This window comes from Bos mutus, chromosome 11 (assembly GCF_027580195.1).
Source record: "Bos mutus isolate GX-2022 chromosome 11, NWIPB_WYAK_1.1, whole genome shotgun sequence".
Taxonomy (NCBI): Eukaryota; Metazoa; Chordata; class Mammalia; order Artiodactyla; family Bovidae; genus Bos; species Bos mutus.
The window spans coordinates 82,323,983-82,340,475 of NC_091627.1; the positions used below are offsets into that span (position 1 = coordinate 82,323,983).

Consider the following 16,493-nt stretch of genomic DNA (forward strand, 5'->3'; position numbering starts at 1 on the left):
GTAGAATGGCACAGGAGTTCAGAAAGGCTCAGTTGACTGGGGTTCAAGTTCAGATTCAGCTCAGGTCTGTAATGTGCAAAACTCCTAATGTTCTCTGTGCCCAAGTTTCTTTATCTTTAAAACCAGAAAGATGAATTTGGACTCTGTTAGAGCTGATACTAGTAAGAAGGTAAATAACCCACATAGCCAATGATGCTTTCCTTTTTGCCTTGTTTTCCAGAAAGCTCAGAGCCAGATCGAATGTGAATTGAAACCATTTTCCTTGCCCCCAGGTTTCCGGGTAAGTACTTTCCGTTGCATGGTTTTATGTTGATTATTATTTTAATGTGTGAATTGTGGATCAGTAAAGGCAATGATGAGGAGATGAGCTGGGCTTCCTGCTAATGCAGGGATGTGGGGGCTTTAGGCTTTGTCCCTTGGGATACCATGGGCAGGCAGGGATTCTTACCTCCTTTTAAAGTATTTCACTCTTGGTTTCGCATAAAAATTCCTGATAGTTCATTTGGCCATTTTAGAAAATCTTTTCAGATAAGTTTGAAAATAGTCATTTAAAAATAAGATCTCAAGGACTTTCCTGGTGGTCCAGTGACCAAGACTCTGTGCTCCCAATGCAGGGGTCCTGGGTTCGATCTCTGATTAGGGAACTAGGTCCCACATGCCACAACTAAAGATCCTGCAGGCCTCAGTGATCAAAGATCTCACCTGCTGCAACTAAGATCCAGCATAGCCAAATAAATAAACACTAAATAAATAAATAAGACCGCAGATCTTATTTGAAACTCACAACAGTCTCTGAGACTTGATCACAAAGCATCAGGCACACAGGGACATTAGTTGAACCTTGTTTTGTAAAAACAACACAACCTTAAAAACATTAAAAAACAAAGCCTAAAATAACAATGTATCTGTTTCAGTTAAGAAAGTCCTGAAAAATGAAGTGGGCTTTAGAGGAAAGAGTCGGACACGACTGAAGCAACTTAGCAGCAGCAGCAGATCAGGCAGCACAGGTCTTGAGGGCAACTTTGCAGGGTTTTGGGTTTGTTTCACTCCCAGGTTGACTGAGCCCCATCAGATGGGTCCACCCGCTCCCTGTCTCTGTCTGGTTCTGAGCTGCTCGCTAAGTGACAGCTCTTTCCCCTGCGAATATGAGTCTCACTTACGGCCACCACATGGTTCTCCTCAAGAGGACAGAGGGGCTGTGGAACCCACTTTGGAGATCAGAATTGGTGTTGCTGAGGCCCCTTGTTCTGCCTCTGTCCCTAAACTGGGAAAGGTCTCTCTCCTTGGTTCATTTCCTGCCTAAATTGACCAAAGAATCTAGCAAGGTTCCTGGGGCGGGGTCCTGGAGCTCCCCAAAGGGACCACCTCAGGGATTCCCTGGGTCCCTGATTGTAGGATTCCTGGATGGTGCTTCTGAGATACAGAAGGATCTGTTCTGCAATTGAGGAGAAAGGAGGAAGAAATAGGCTTCAGAGCAAATCTTTCAACCACTCTGCAAAGCAACTCCATCACTGTGAATTCTGGAAGGAGCTTGCTGTGGGTGAACAGGAGGGGCTGCTGCCAGTTTGCAGGTTTCCTCTCGTTCCAGGAGGTGACAGGGGCGGGGGAAGCAGCTGCCGGCTTTGGGTTTTCAACAATTCTCCTGTTCGGATGTAAAGGTTGAGTGTTCAGTGAAGAGGAGATAGGTGTTTTGATGACACAAGAAGAACTATAGGAGAATTCCTTTATAGCCCAGTAGAAGGGATGGGAAATAAGTTTGCTGGCCTCCCTTGACGAGCTTCTGTTTCTTTTCCTGAGTTAGAGACAGGCACAGGCTACAGCCAAGGCTGTGAGCTATGCTACTACTAATTTTAATTAAATAGAATTTCCTCTTATTTCTGTATTAATTGCTATTGATGGTATTTTTCAGCATCTTCCTTGCCAGTGGTCCCTCATTGGAGAGTCTTGTCTAAGTAGAACTGTACCTAAGCCATTCAGGCCCAAGCTGCCCAGCATTAACAGAAGAAAACCTGCTTGCTACAGCAGTGCTTCAATGGTTGCTATCTTGCCTCCTCAGGAAACTGGGCAGCTTTTTCAAAATGCAAAGTCAGCTAAGTTGGTGCAGTGCTGAGATGCGATTAGGAAAGCTTTGCTTTTCCATTCTGTCTTTCAATGAAATGATTTTCAAAATCTTAACAGTTTCGATGCCAAAGGAGAAGGAACAAAGCCGAAGTTGACGGGGAACCAAATAATTTTCCAAAAACAGGGGCTACTTTTACAATGAAAGGGAAGATCAGTTTTGAATTGCTGCACTGGGGACAAAGTGCTGGGCTTCAGGGCTTCAGGGCTTCGAGTGTGAAGTGTGCAGAGGACCCTGGCCCTTGGAAGGAGCCAGATGTTCTGCAAGGTCCACTCAGCTCGGCTAAACTTGTCAGTCCCGCACCAGGGCTTCTTCCCTATGACTCCAGACCTCTGACCTGCTTTTCTTAGAGTGCTTACTTTAAAAAACCTTCAATCGTAAATTCTTTCTCTGCCCCTTTGAGAGGTAAATCTTCTCCCAGCCTCTCGCCAGGGTTCTAACCCAGGAATGTCTTTCTCAAGGACCTGAGAGTCACCCCTTTGAAATGAATCATCAGGAAACTTGGCCATGATTGTCTCCCAGTCTGTGTGGGCAGATAGGAATCATAACGTCCATAGGCACCAATTAGCAAACACAGATGGATGGCCTGATTACATTGACCAACCTCCCTGCTAACTTCCTCTAGTACTTTCCCACCAGCTCATCCCGGCACGTAGCAACTCTCCTGCTTGCCTTTTTGTTCAGCCTCTCTCCCCTCTTGCAGCAAGAGTCTTGAATAAAATCTCCCTTGCCTGTTTAACTCTGTCTAGTGCAATTTTCTTTGGCACTGTTCAATCTAAACCCTCTTTCTGAGACTCTGGAGTCAGGGCCACTCTCTGTGGAGGAACCTCTTCTCAGATGGAACAGCCCTGGGAGATGCCCCGCCCCCTACTTTCATTTCCGGTTGGAGGAACCTCCTTCCGGTCCGTCTGGTTGCCATCTGTAATCCTAAAGGTGCTCCCATCAGTATTTCCTTAGTAGAGAGGACACGGGGAAAGGAAAAGAAAGCCAGCATTTGGCTGCTCCTTGGGTCTGTTCTCCTTTTCTACAGTGGTCTCTCTGTTTTGTAATTTTCTTAAACAAACAAACAAAAAATCTTCTTTTGGGGAATTCGCTGGCATCCCAGTGGTTAGGACTCACTGCCAGGGTATGGGGTTTAATTTCTGGTGGAGAACTAAAATCCCACAAACCATGAGGTGTGGCCAAAAAATTTGTAATTCTTGGATGGGGAATAAATTAGAAATGTGCTCATTGGTCTGAGAGAGAACATTCCTTGAGTGGCTGTGTTGGGATTTGAGGAATGAATATTTTGATGGCTTTACTTAGAGAAATGTGTGGGCCACGTGGGGTCCAAGTCCCACTGAGCGAGGTGCTATAGCACCTGGACTCAGGAGTCTGCCTACCTGGGCTGATTCTCCCCTCCACTACTTGATGTGTGACCATGGGTGAGTTGCCCACATAGCGCCCCATGCCTCAGTTTCCTCACCTATAAAATCTGGGCCCATCCTAGGGTTGTCATGAGAGTTAAATGCGTACTTGTGAAATGCTTGGTACAGCGTACAGCATAAAGTAAACTTCCAATAAATGCTTAGGCATAATCATTGCAATAGGCACATTATTTTTTTCCCCTGAAAGGAAGCACATGCCGTTGTTACCAAATAATCTTTGGGGAGAAACAGAGTAGGGAAGGAGATACTGCCTTTTGATTTTGTGCTTTCTTGTACTTTTTCAACTTTTTAACTCTTTACTTCTTTTATTTAAAGATTTTGATTAACTATACATTTTTATGTTTTTGGTAAATTAAGTGAAATAGCCCATTGATAGTATGGGAAGAAATACTGGTCTACAAACAGGGCTTCAATAGATCTATGCCATTTCAGAGTAAAATTTATCAATTTTAAGTTAAAAAAAATGAAAAGTAAACATGTGAAACAAATGCTAGTTATTGCAAGTCCCTTCTCTTAAGTCCATTTGATTTGATTGACTTAAATTTACATAGTAATCCACCAGCATCACCGCTGGGAAAATGCTTAATGTGTTTCAGAGGTGAACTGCCGTGCCTGGTGGCCCCATGATGTATTTTTGGGTGGAGGAAAACAATGTATTGTTTCAAACCTGATAACAGAATTTCTGCCAGAGTGGGATTGGCCTTTAGGAAAATTTACTGTTATCTTCCTTAGATATGAGGGCATGCTTCCCTCTGCTTTCCTGTACCCACTGGCTGAATCAGAAACCAAGAGAGATGGAAACTCCTTTTTTTTTTTTCAGAAGCTGGAACCATGTTAGACTCCCACAGGCAGCTGAGAAAGGAGGAGATGAGGTGCTCAGGATAGAGAAAAGCGAGGAAGTTGACCAGGGAGAGGTTCTTGGAGGAATGGTCAAAGGGGACTTTGGAATGAGGGTGTGTTTTCTCTTTTAAACACATTCTTATTTGCTTGCACCAGGTCATGGTTGTAGCATGCAGGATCTTTGATCTTCGTTGCAGCACTTGGGATCTTTAGTTGTGGCCTGAGAGCTCTTAGTTGCGGCATATGGGATCTAATTCCCCAACCAGGGATCGAACCTGCATGCAGGAGTGCAGAGTCTTCCTTGGACCACCAAGGAAGTCCCTGGAACGAGGGTATCTGATTTGAAGTTATCCACTTTGCAGCAGTGTCCCCCACAATGCCTGTTCCATGTAACTGCTCTTGTATAAGGGTTTTGGGGAAATGAAGGAAAGAAACTAGGGAGGAAAGAAAAGAATGGCCTTAAGAGGTCTGACTCAACTGAGATAATTATTCAGGGGGATGGAAACATTCAAACCTAGAGGAAATAATGAAACCTCTTGGAGAGATATTGGGAATGTTTGGTTTCCCACTGTGTGGGGATGAGGAGGGTGTAGCCATTTCTTCTAGTAGCATGGCAGAAACTTTCAATTGTCCCCCAACATCTGTTCTTGCTTTTAACCTGGAACTCCCTTAGTGTCATCACGGCACATGACTACCCTACTCAAGACTGCATTTGTTTTGCAGCTGGATGAGTCCTGTTGACCAGGCTTCTTGCCAATGGAAGACAAACAGAATGTGCAAACATGTAATTTCCATCTACTCCCTTGATGGAAAATGACTTATCTCTCATTTCCTCTTTTCCTCCTTCCATGACCTAGAACATGGAAGTAGCAGTAAGTCCATCTGACCACAAAGATAAGGACAGTGTCTAAGAGTCTTGTCGTAGCCTATGATTGCAGGACCTCCCTTTCTAGAGTTCTGATTCAGTAGGGTTGAGGTGGGGACATGAGGATTTACATTTCTAACAAGCTCTTGGGTGATGCTGATAGTGCTGGTCCAGGGGCCACAGAGGATGGGAGAACAGCAAAGTAGGAGCCTGGGTCCCTGATGTTCTTGTGGAGCAGAGTCACCCAAGCCACTGAGTTATGTCTGGATTGTTACCGTAAGAGTCGAGTGAACTTCTGCCTTTTTGGAGCTACAGTGTTTTGGTATCTCTCCCTTTTTAAAGCAGTTGTACTTGTATCTTAATACAAATATTACAGGTAAGGGTAATGTTGTATGGCTGGAGGACTTGGGGATACTGGGCTCCTGGCTCTTAAGTTCAACATGGGTGATTTTTATTTGGAAAAGTAATAAAACAAAGGTAATTACTTGTTTAATGACATAATGACTTCTTTTATGAGAGTATAACAGGTAGGCAGTGGGCTGAAAACATTCTTTCCACATCTGCATCATTGCTTATTTTCTTGCCTTGGGAAAAATGTAAACCCTTGTATGCCCTTGTGTTCTCATTTAAGTAGGGCATGCAATTTCAGTGCTGTTGTTCAAAGAGAGTTACGTTGTCTTAGAAGTCGTTGGAAAGTCAAGCATTTCCTTTTATGTACTTGTTAACATGAACATAGGGATAATGGTTCAGTTCAGTTCAGTTACTCAGTCATGTCTGACTCTTTGTGACTTCATGGACTGCAGCATACCAGGCTTCCCTGCCCATCACTAACTCCCAGAGTTTGCTCAAACTCATGTCCATTGAGTCAGTGATGCCATCCAACCAGCTCATCCTCTGTCATCCCCTTCTCCTTCTGGCTTCAATCTTTCCCAGCATCAGGGTCTTTTCCAATGAGTCGTTTCTTCGCATCAGGTGACCAAAGTATTGGTAGCAATAATAATGACCTTTGCTGAATGCTTACTAGGTATCAGGTACTATGTACTCTCTATGCATTATGTCATTTATTCTTATAGTGACCCTATGAGGAAGCATAACTATAATCTCCATTTTGCAAATGAAATTGAAGCTTGTGCTATCTGTGTGTGTGTGCTTAGTTGATCGATCGTGTTCAACTCCTTGTGGCCCCATGTACTGCAGCCCACCAGCCTCCTCTGTCCATGGAATTTTCCAGGCAAGAATGCTGGAGTGGGTTGCTATTCTCTACTCCAGGGGATTTTCTTGACCCAGGGATCAAATGCGTATCTCTTGCAAGGGCTCAAATAACAGGTCAGATTCCATTCCACATTTGCCAGATCCTAAAGTCCATGAGCTTAACCTTGGCAATATTCTCTCCCTCCCTGGTGAAAGACCATTCTCAGATGGTTTTCAGGCTCAGTGTATCAGGCCTAACATTTGTTACCAATTGGGTTCTAGTTAGTGTATATGTATTTTCAAATGCAGATATTTTATTATTTCTTCTTTGAGCAGTGGCACCTACCTTGCATAGACTGCTCTGGTTTTAGGAAACTGCTGTGGGAACTGTTAGTTGGAAGTGAGAAAAGGGCATGGAGTTTAAATAAATGTATATGTATGAATGATTCACCTTGTAGCATAGTAGAGAGTAACATAACATTGTAAATCAATGATACTTCAATTAAAAAAAAGATTCACACTTAGGTCTCGATACATTAAAAAAAAAAGAAAAAGTGACAAATGGTTTTGTGTTGCCTGGATTTAAGGCTGTGAGAATTTGCAGCTATGCAAGGTGTGGGATTCCAATACGGTGTTGGGCTTCGTAAGTAATCACTTGTCTATGGGGGCAACAGTGAGGGGCCACTTTTGACAGCAATTTCAGGCAGGGACCATGGTAGTTTTCAAAATCATATGCCTCTGGAGCACAACCAGACTCCAACAACACAGGCCAGACTGAATGGGAAGCTCTCACCACCATCAGTACAAATCCGTACATTTCTATGGAGGTCCCTCTTGGTTCTGGGCTTGTGGCTGCTGCTTTGAATTGATATTCTCTTCTTGGTATTCTCCTCAGCCTCCTGTCATTGCTTCAAAATTTGGCTGTTCTTTTTCCCATTTTTCCCTTAGTCTGTCTGTATCATAGTAAAACAATTATTGAATTAATTCATCAACACTCCATTAATTGATTAATTCCATTCTTACTTTAACAGGATTATTAGGATCGAGCATTGCCTAGAGCAGAGTATATCTTTAACTATACACAGACCCTAGGGATGAACACATTTTTGCATGATTTCAAAACTGTGAATCATTCTTCCTAAATGTGTTGATTAATCATTTGTGATAAACTGTAGGCCCATAACATCCTGTCTTTGACTTAATTCTATTCTGTATATTTCAAGGCCTTGGTGTGGGGATAAGTAAACTTTTTCAGGGCCAGATAGTAAATATTTTTGAGACCATATGGTCTCTGTTGTACCTATTTAACTTAGGTGTTGTAGTGGGAAAGTAGCCACACACAATGGGTAAAGAAATGAACATGGCTGTGTTCCAATAAAACTTTATTGTAACAAGTGGTGGGACAGATGTGGCCCATGGGTTATATATTTGCCTACCCCTGATTTAGATGAAGATAACAATTTATTCAGTGAACACTGAAGAGGACTTATAGCTGCTGAGAAAAGTTAGGGGAGGAAGAAGTAGCTGAATAGACAGGGAAGCCTGGCATGCTGCAATCCATGGGATCGCAAAGAGTCAGAGTGACTGAACTGAACTGAAGTAGTTGAACCGTGGTTTATAGGACTAAGATTAAAGCCTCGACTTTCTGGCCTCTACTTAAGATAACAAGATTAAATATGATAGGTTCAAAAGATGACCTTGAGTATATAGGATGGGAAGTCAACTTGCTGGGAGGGAATTTGCATGAAAAATTCCTGAGTTGCTACTTTGCCTTAAAGTGGGAGGCCTTGCCTGCTAAAAGAGATGACCATCGTGGGCCGTATTGAAGGTTGACCGAGTGTAGATCAGTGATGTTCCAGTCCTGCTGGGTTGTTTGTGGGTCATATCAAACCTGGAGTGGGGCTGCAATTTGGATTCCTCATTTTGAGGGTCTATTGATAAAGTGCATCTGTTAATTTTTTTATTTTTAAAAACTACTTATTTGAGCCGAGTCTTAGTTGCAGCATGGGGGATCTTTAGTTGTGGCATGTGAACAATTCGTTGTAGCATGTGGGATCTAGTTCCCTGACCAGGAATCGAACAGGGGAATCCCCTGCATTGGGAGCAAGGAGTCTTAGCTGGACCCCCAGGGAAGTGGATCTGAAGAGGGGGACCAAGATTATTAGGGACCAGGACATCATTGTCTATGGGGAATCATGAACTGAACTGGTTGTCTTTAGTCAGGAAAGGAGTAGGACTTGTATTTGGCTTAAGGGCCGTGGCACTTGCACACAGCAGCCACACAATCAGTACTTGACTGAACAATGTGCAGAGAGGTTACAAGAAGGGCCTGTCAGGCCTGGGATAAAGACGAACTTTCTAGCAGCCAGAGTTGTCTGTCAATGCAGTGGCCACTTTGGTTACTTCCAAGCCTATAGAAAGTGCCGGGCACCATAGTGTTACTGGGAGGCACTAACATTTCCCTGTGTAGGAGGGAAACCAAATTTTTTGATATTCTAACAAAATGGGCTTTAAACGAAGATAAAAGTGAGTGAGGCCAGATGGGTGATTTTTATTGTTTGTAAAATCCAATAAAAATATTCTCTGTAGTGTACAGTGTCTTTGGCTGAGCAGGCATTCAAGTATTGAGGGGAATAATAAACGTTATTTTGAACGAATTGCTTGTATCATTCAATAGGGAAGAGGGAGAGACAATAACGTAAGTACTTGCAGATTTGCCAGGTGGTCAATGCCACGTGGAGTCGTTACCAAGGCCTTTCAAGGATGGAGGGCGATTCAGAAATGTGGAGCTTTATTAGGGGCTCTAAAAGAATAGTGAAGTCCTCCCTGTTACAGAACAAACTGTCTTTCTAGTCTGTTACCCTCTGGGTCAACTTGTGGAGCATTTGCTGTGTGGCAAGAATAGGTCCACACACAGTGTGCATTGATTTGTTTATCTTGCTTACAGCAGCAGTTCTTAACCAATGGTGACTTTGCCCTCACAGGGGACATTTGGTAATATCTGGAAATATTTTGGTCTTCATAACTGAGGGAGGGGCTGGAATCCAGGGGTTGGAGGCCAGGGATGGTGTTGTATACTCTGGAATGCACAGGATGGCTCTTCACAACATAGAATTATCTAGGCCCAAATGCTAATAATGTTGACATTGAGACACCTTGTTTTATTAGGACAGCAGCTGCTAGTATCATACCCCTTTAACATACAGGGAAACTCAGGAGCTAAGTGACTAGTCCAAGGTCCTCCAGAGCTAGAAAACTGGATAATCACTGTTCTGTCTTGCCTCTTTGCTTATTTAATGATTTTATAATGTGTGTAGCCTCTAGGAAGTACTGTGTGTGGTTGGTTCTTGGAACCAGCATGAAAATGGGCTGTTTTCATTTTCAACTTTATACTTAAGAGATATAAAAATTCTTAGCAAGTAACTCAGTTCTCTCCTGATGAGTTTGTTTAGAAAATCAGACCAAAGGCCCTAGGAGGCTCTAGAGACCTGGGAAGAGAGGGCACAATCCATTTTCCTCATTGTCTATGGTGCCCTTTTAGTGGGAGACGGCAGAAAAGTTACCTGCTACCTGTGTAGGGAAGTTCAGGTGATCAGCACTTGCTCATGACAGCTGCCAGGGAAACCCTTCCATTTGTGACTTAAGAAATAGATAAAAATTCTTTTTTTTTCTCTTCTCGCTGTGGTCCCCAATCCTGTCACGACTCCCTGGCCAGGGATATGAATTTCTTCTATAAGTAGCTTGTAGTGGTAAAGTGTCCTAAGGTGCAGATGTGTTATCTGGAAGGGCTAACCTAAAGTAAGTTTCTACATTTGTTCTAGAGATCCCTCAGGATTCTTAGGAAAGGACAGAGGACAGGGGATTTCAGTGGAGAGAAAAGAAAAAGGGAAAGACAAGCATCATTTACTACAGAGGAAGGGCTCCTTTGGCTGGGACTTCGGAAGGAATGGACATGGAACCATTTGCTTACTGAATTGGTAGGAAACTGCCCCTGTCTTCTTTCTCCATCTTTAGTTCTCCTGCTGCTTTGGCTCCTTCTAGAGGCAGTCTCAGAGACTATGTATGTGATGTGCATAGAGTGTGTGATTGACCTTTGAGACACTGATACCCAGTGCAGAGCCTGGCATGATTTTATCGATGCATCCATCCAACTGGTCTTTAATGAGTGCTTTGCACAGATCCTGGTTCCTGAATTCCAAAGGCTTAAAATCATGTCTAGGAACCAGGTAAGTAAAATGAAGGCCTCACAGTATGGAGAGTGCTCAGACCAAAGTATACACAGGGGGCTTTGGGGGCTTCTAGGTCAGACTTGGATGGGGAGTGATTAGGGAAGTTCTCCTGGAGTAGAAGTTTCTTGAGTTGATTTTCAAAGGCTCAGATTTAGTTAGCTAGTAAAAGAAGTGATGGAAATGATCTCACCCCAATGGAATAGCATGTTCAAGGGTACAGAAAAGGAAACCTTGAGAGTGAAAGAGAATTATGAGGTTCAGCCATGTGAGTGTGGGGGAGGGATGGGAATGAGCCAGGAATGTGGGCAGTAGCTACGTCAATAAGAACCTTTGTGCCACGTGAAGGGCTTTGAACGTGGACCTGAAAGCCACTGAGGGCTGACATTGCGCTTTCAAAAGTGCCCTCTGGCAGCTGCAAGCAGAGTGCGTTGGAGAGGGGCCGGACTGGCAGTAGGAAATGGCGCTGCGAGCTTTTGTTACATTTTAGTTCGGAAAAGCACAAAGCACTGAGTTCATGACTCAACAGGAGCAGTGGCTAGGTAGGGACTGATTTGAGAAATACTCTGAAGTAGAATCTGTGTGGTTGATGAGTGCTTCTCTACAGATGACAGGAGTGCACTTTCTAACTCCCTCCGAAGTTGGGTGTGGCCTTGTGACTTGCTGTGGCTAGTGAAATATGAATGGAAGTGCTTTTATGGTGTCTCATCAGAGATTGTGCTGAAATGAGATTGTTGATAAAATTTTTTTAAATGAAACATTTTAGCAGAATAGGAGATCAAACCAGTCAACCCAAAGGATATAAACCCTGAATATTCATTGGAAGGACTGATGCTGAAGCTGAAGCTCCAATACTCTGGTCACCTGATCTGAAGAGCTGGCTCACTGGAAAAGACCCTGATGCTGGGAAAGACTGAGGGTAGGAGGGAAAGGGGCAATGGGATGAGATGGTTGGATGGCATCACTGACTCAGTGGACATGAGTTTGGACAAACTCCGGAGATAGTGAAGGACAGGGAAGCCTGGTGTGCTGTGCTGTATGTAGTTCATGGGGTCACAAAGAGTCGGACACGACTTAGAGACTGAACAACAACAACGAAATAAAAACAACTGAGGAACAGAGGTCTTATGTTTAAATGCTCTGCAACCAGAAGACAAGAATGAAAAAGAATGAACCCTTGTGGTTTTGTTTTTCTATGGATTTTTTAGCATTTACCTCCTGTATTTGTCTAAATCTTAACTGGAGATACTCTGCAGTACAAAGTCACACACATACACACATTCTCTTTCCATTCAAGCCAGGATATAATGTTCTAAAAGCCTTCAAAGAGAATAGGACTGGAACTTCCCCGGTGTCCAGTGACTAAGACTCTGAGTTCCCAGTGCAGGGGGACTGGTTCAATCCCTGGTCATGGAACTGGGTCCCACATGCCATGACATAAAGTTCACATGCTGCAACTAAAAATTGTGTGTGGTGCAACTCAAGAGCCCGCATGTAGCAATGAAGATTGAAGATCCCAAGTGCTGCAACTAAGACTTTGTGCAGCCAAGTCAGTAAATGTTTAGAAAAAGAGAGACTAAGACAGCTTCACTTGGGTGTGGATCTCCAGTGATGAAGGGGCATATACTAAATGATCGAAGTCGTTGACTTCCAGTGTTTCTTCTCTCCCAGTGGTTCAAGGTGTGGCCCTGCAGTCAGCTCTGCAGCATTCATGTTCTAATGAATGAGGGCTGACTTTATTTGCATCTTTCCTTTTTTCTCTCCCACATGATTGTCCCCTCCCCCCCGCAGTCACTTCATTGCTAACTGGACTGTTGTGGCAGAGAAAGAAGATCTGGCTGAATCAATTTGATTTACCTGTTCCCCAGAACTGGTGGAAGAGATTGAAAAATGACCTGGAGAACAGTCTCCACATTAAAAAAATTCAGATTATTCTCTTTCTTAGCTGGAAAGAGCAATGTGGTGAGTTTTGACTTCCCAAGTAGTTATTCCATAAGTTGTGGAATATGTCATCTTGAACCTACTGCTTGAGAAGTACTGTAGAGCTTTTGATGGCTCATAAAATGAGATGAGTCTTCATGGCGAAGGGAGAGGCTGTCTGGGATACCTGGTCTGGCAGGAAAGAAAGAAAACAAAGGAAGTCTCTCAGTCATGTCCAACTCTTTGTGACCCCATGGACTATAGCCTGACAGGCTCCACTGTCTATGGGATTTCCAGGCAAGAATACTAGAGTGGGTTGCCATGCCCTTCTCCAGGGGATCTTCCCAACCCAGGAACTGAATCTGTATCTCCTGCATTGGCAGGTAGATTCTTTAACACCAATGCCACCTGGGCTTCCTGGTAGGAAATGGTCTTTGCAAAAATTCTCTTCTGCCATCCTTTCATACCAACTGCCAAGATTTAAACTCACCAGCAGACAGAGAGATGAGCTCTGAAAGTCTCATTCATTACCGAGATTCAAAGGTACTAAAATAACCACAAAGAAATGAGATTCCTTCTTCAGATTGCCAGAGGAGGAAGTGAATGATCTGTGACTCAGAGGTATCTCTTTCAGTTAATCATGGCTGACTCTTCACTGCTTGCAATCCCTATTTATCATCATGAAACAGGGAAGAAAAATGATATATGTGACATGGAAGGGAGGGAAATAGGCTGCGTGTTTCTACATGGGGTTGCTGAGACAGGAGTCCTGAGTTTTAAAGATGTAGCACCTGCATGCAAAAGGCAGGAATGACAAATGTGTCTGAATCATTGGTTAACAAAGCTGGCCTCGCTTGGCTGATGGCCATCTGCTGGTCTCTGCCCTTTCTCATCTGTTTCACAGGTTCATTGCCTGTAGGGAAACATTGCTTAGCTTAGAACCCTGTTCCGGTCTTGCCTAATGCTTTGATAAATCACAAGAACCTTGGAATCAGCAGAAGGTGACTAGCAGAAATCTCTTTTCTGCCCTCTGTCCTGCATCTGAGTTCCCTAGAAAGCTGGCTCTACCTTGGCTAGACTAAGACAGGAATGTTCTTTCCCAACAAGGTGGGAAACAGGGAATGCAGCTTTGAATTTCAAATGAGCAGGGTCCCCTGGCCTACCATGTCTACTTCAACAAGCCCTAGAGAAACAAACGACAATTGTGCTCATTTCTGGGAACCCTCATAATACTTGGCAGAAAAATTCTTTCTTGGTGGCCCTGAATGAAAGTATGTGTCCTTGGTTCTTTTGACAAGGCATTATTCTATGTCTTTAAATATAACTGTTATTCTTACAGTTTCATTGTTGTTGTTTTTCAGTCGCTAAGTCATGTCTGACTCTTTGCAATCCCATGAACTGTAGCATGCCAGCCTTCCCTGTCCTTCATTATCTCCCAGAGTTTGCCCAAACTCATGTCCATTGAGTCAGTGATGCTATCCAACCATTTCATCCTCTGTTGACCCCTTTACCTCCTGCCCTCAGTCTTTCCCAACATCAGGATCTTTTCCAATAAGTCAGCTCTTCACATCAGGTGGGCAAAGTATTGGAGCTTCAGTTTCAGCATCAGTCTTTCCAATGAATATTCAGGGTTGATTTCCTTTAGAGTTGATATAACCTAAGGCAATAATTAAAGAGCATATATGGTTGTGACTTGTGATCCTGACCAGTGGTCTTTCCCTTTGTAACCTGACTTTTAGGTGGTGGAGGAGGTCTCTTTGTGATCTGTAGCAGCCATTGTGAACCTCGTCTTGCCTCCACTGTGGTTCTCCAATGGGTTGATCTCACTCCTTGTGGCTACTGCTGCGGCTCATTTACTGCTGTGTTATATGCAGTTGGTCCTCTCTGTGTTCGGTTTTCACATTTTCAAATTCAGTCAACTTCAGTTTCAACTGCAGTTGGTTGAATCTGTGGATGTGAAACTTAAGAATATGGAGGCCCAACTATATTCATTGTATTCCTCCATTTTATGTAAGTGACTTGAGCGTCCATGGATTTTGGCCTCCTTGGGGGCTCCTGGAAGCAATTCCCCGTATTTTGGAGGACTAAGGGAGGACTAAGGGAGGACTAAGGGAGGACTGTGCATCCTTTGTGGAGGGTGGTGGTTTGAGGATACTCAAGATGAATCACTAACGGTAAACTCCCAATAGCAAAATTATAAAGATGTCAGTGGAAATGGAAAAGAATCAATAGACTTGGTGACTGAATGGCTTTCGGTCATTTGTGGAACTGGAGTTCTATGTAGGCAAACTAAGGAGTAGCCTAATTGTGTAAAAAAGGCAAGAAGAGAAAATAAAGAAAGGGGTAGGTCAGAAGAAGAAACTCAGGGGAAGGAGATTATTTGAGGCACGGTGGAAAAGGTGATTTCTGATCTAAAATGGCTGTAGAATTGGTGAGTTGGCAATGAAGGCAGTCAATTTTGGGGCTCTGTTTGGTAGGCAGTTGGAAATTCTAGAGGGAACAGATTCAGAAGTGAGGTCAGTACCAGTGAGATAGGTTTAAAAGTATTTCATGTTGATACAGTAATAGTTAGGCCCAAGGGAGTAGATATGATTGCACAGAGAGAAGTATGCATGGAAAAGAACATATTGATAGCTTATGGTGAAGAGTGTTGGATTCGTGATTTCCGAAGAAGATTTAACTTTGGGACCAGGGACCAAGCTTGATCACTCAAGAGCTTTTGCGTAGCAGAGTTTTATTACAGGATGAAAAGGAACAGAAAAAGCTTCTGACAGACATCGGAGGGGTGATGGAGAGTGCCCCCCTCACTGGTGTTAGCAAGGGAGTTATATACTTTTTAAATTAGTTATTACAGTAAATCAAAAGAGTGTCTCAAGGTTGTAAAAACCCTACCAGATCCACTCTCATAATATACATTCTAAGATATCAGGATTAATCAGAAGGTTTTCAGGAAGGAGAAGCTGTCCTCAAGCAGGATACATTGTTGTTATATAATCCCTAGTACAGAGCTTAAACTGAATTGTTTGTGTAATCATCAGTTCTTGGCTTAAAGGAAAAAACATTTTATGTGATTAAGGAATGTAGAGAGAAAAAAAAAGTTTGTCCTTTCCTCCTCCTTGAGAATTCCAGATCCCTATCTCCTCCTTGAGAACCCCAGACCCCTTTCTCCTCCTCAGGGAACCCTGGGCTTCTTATCAACCTGCCTAGAAATTGACTCTCTCATCCACCCCACCCCCACCCCCCTTTTTAGGAGAATTATGTTGCCAAGGGAAAGGGCCATCGTTCTCGTTCCATTACTACTTCCTGTTGTGATGGGGCATTGTCCGTAAATTGTTGAGGCAACATATTCTCCTAACCCTCATATTGAGGGTCTCTGATCCAGGGCCCCAAGTAATAGTTGGAGGAGTCTGTGGCCCTTGTAGGAGGCTGAACAACCATTAGTAACTTAAAAGCTTTCAAATGCTTAGAAACAAATCCAGTTACACAGTTACAGATGCAGGGAGCAAATAGTAAAAACAGAACAATTAGAATTTTTACAATTAAGATAGTTTTCCACCATGGGGAGCTAGTTAACATTTCCCAAAGTGAGGTGACTGAGGCTTCAGGAGAATCCATAGCCTGAATCATCTTGTTCATGTGTTTAGTAAAGTGAGTAACATTAGTACTCATATTGGGTATGAATAATGGCACAAGTTCCTCCTTGTGCAGCCATTAGAATATCTAAGGCCAATCTGTTTTGTAAAACCACCTTTCTAATTTGTATTTGTTCAGCATTAAGGGCTGAAAGTTAGAGCATCAACTCATAGCATAACATCTGATCTGTAGTTCCCAGAGAGGGAATGAATATCGAAGCCAGATAATCATACAAGTGAAATACATATTTTGCCCAATGAGTTTTAAGGTGT

At 43.2% G+C, this 16,493-nt stretch overlaps 1 long non-coding RNA gene across 1 annotated transcript in view; it reads left to right on the top strand.

The window, feature by feature from the left end:
* The first annotated feature begins 218 nt into the window (after positions 1-218).
* LOC138989997 (uncharacterized) overlaps positions 219-16,493 on the top strand; it is a 113,587-nt gene continuing 97,312 nt past the window's right edge. Inside the window, exon 1 of the long non-coding RNA XR_011466189.1 lies at positions 219-280. This is a non-coding gene — a long non-coding RNA (uncharacterized lncRNA). The remainder of the gene's footprint in view (positions 281-16,493) is intronic.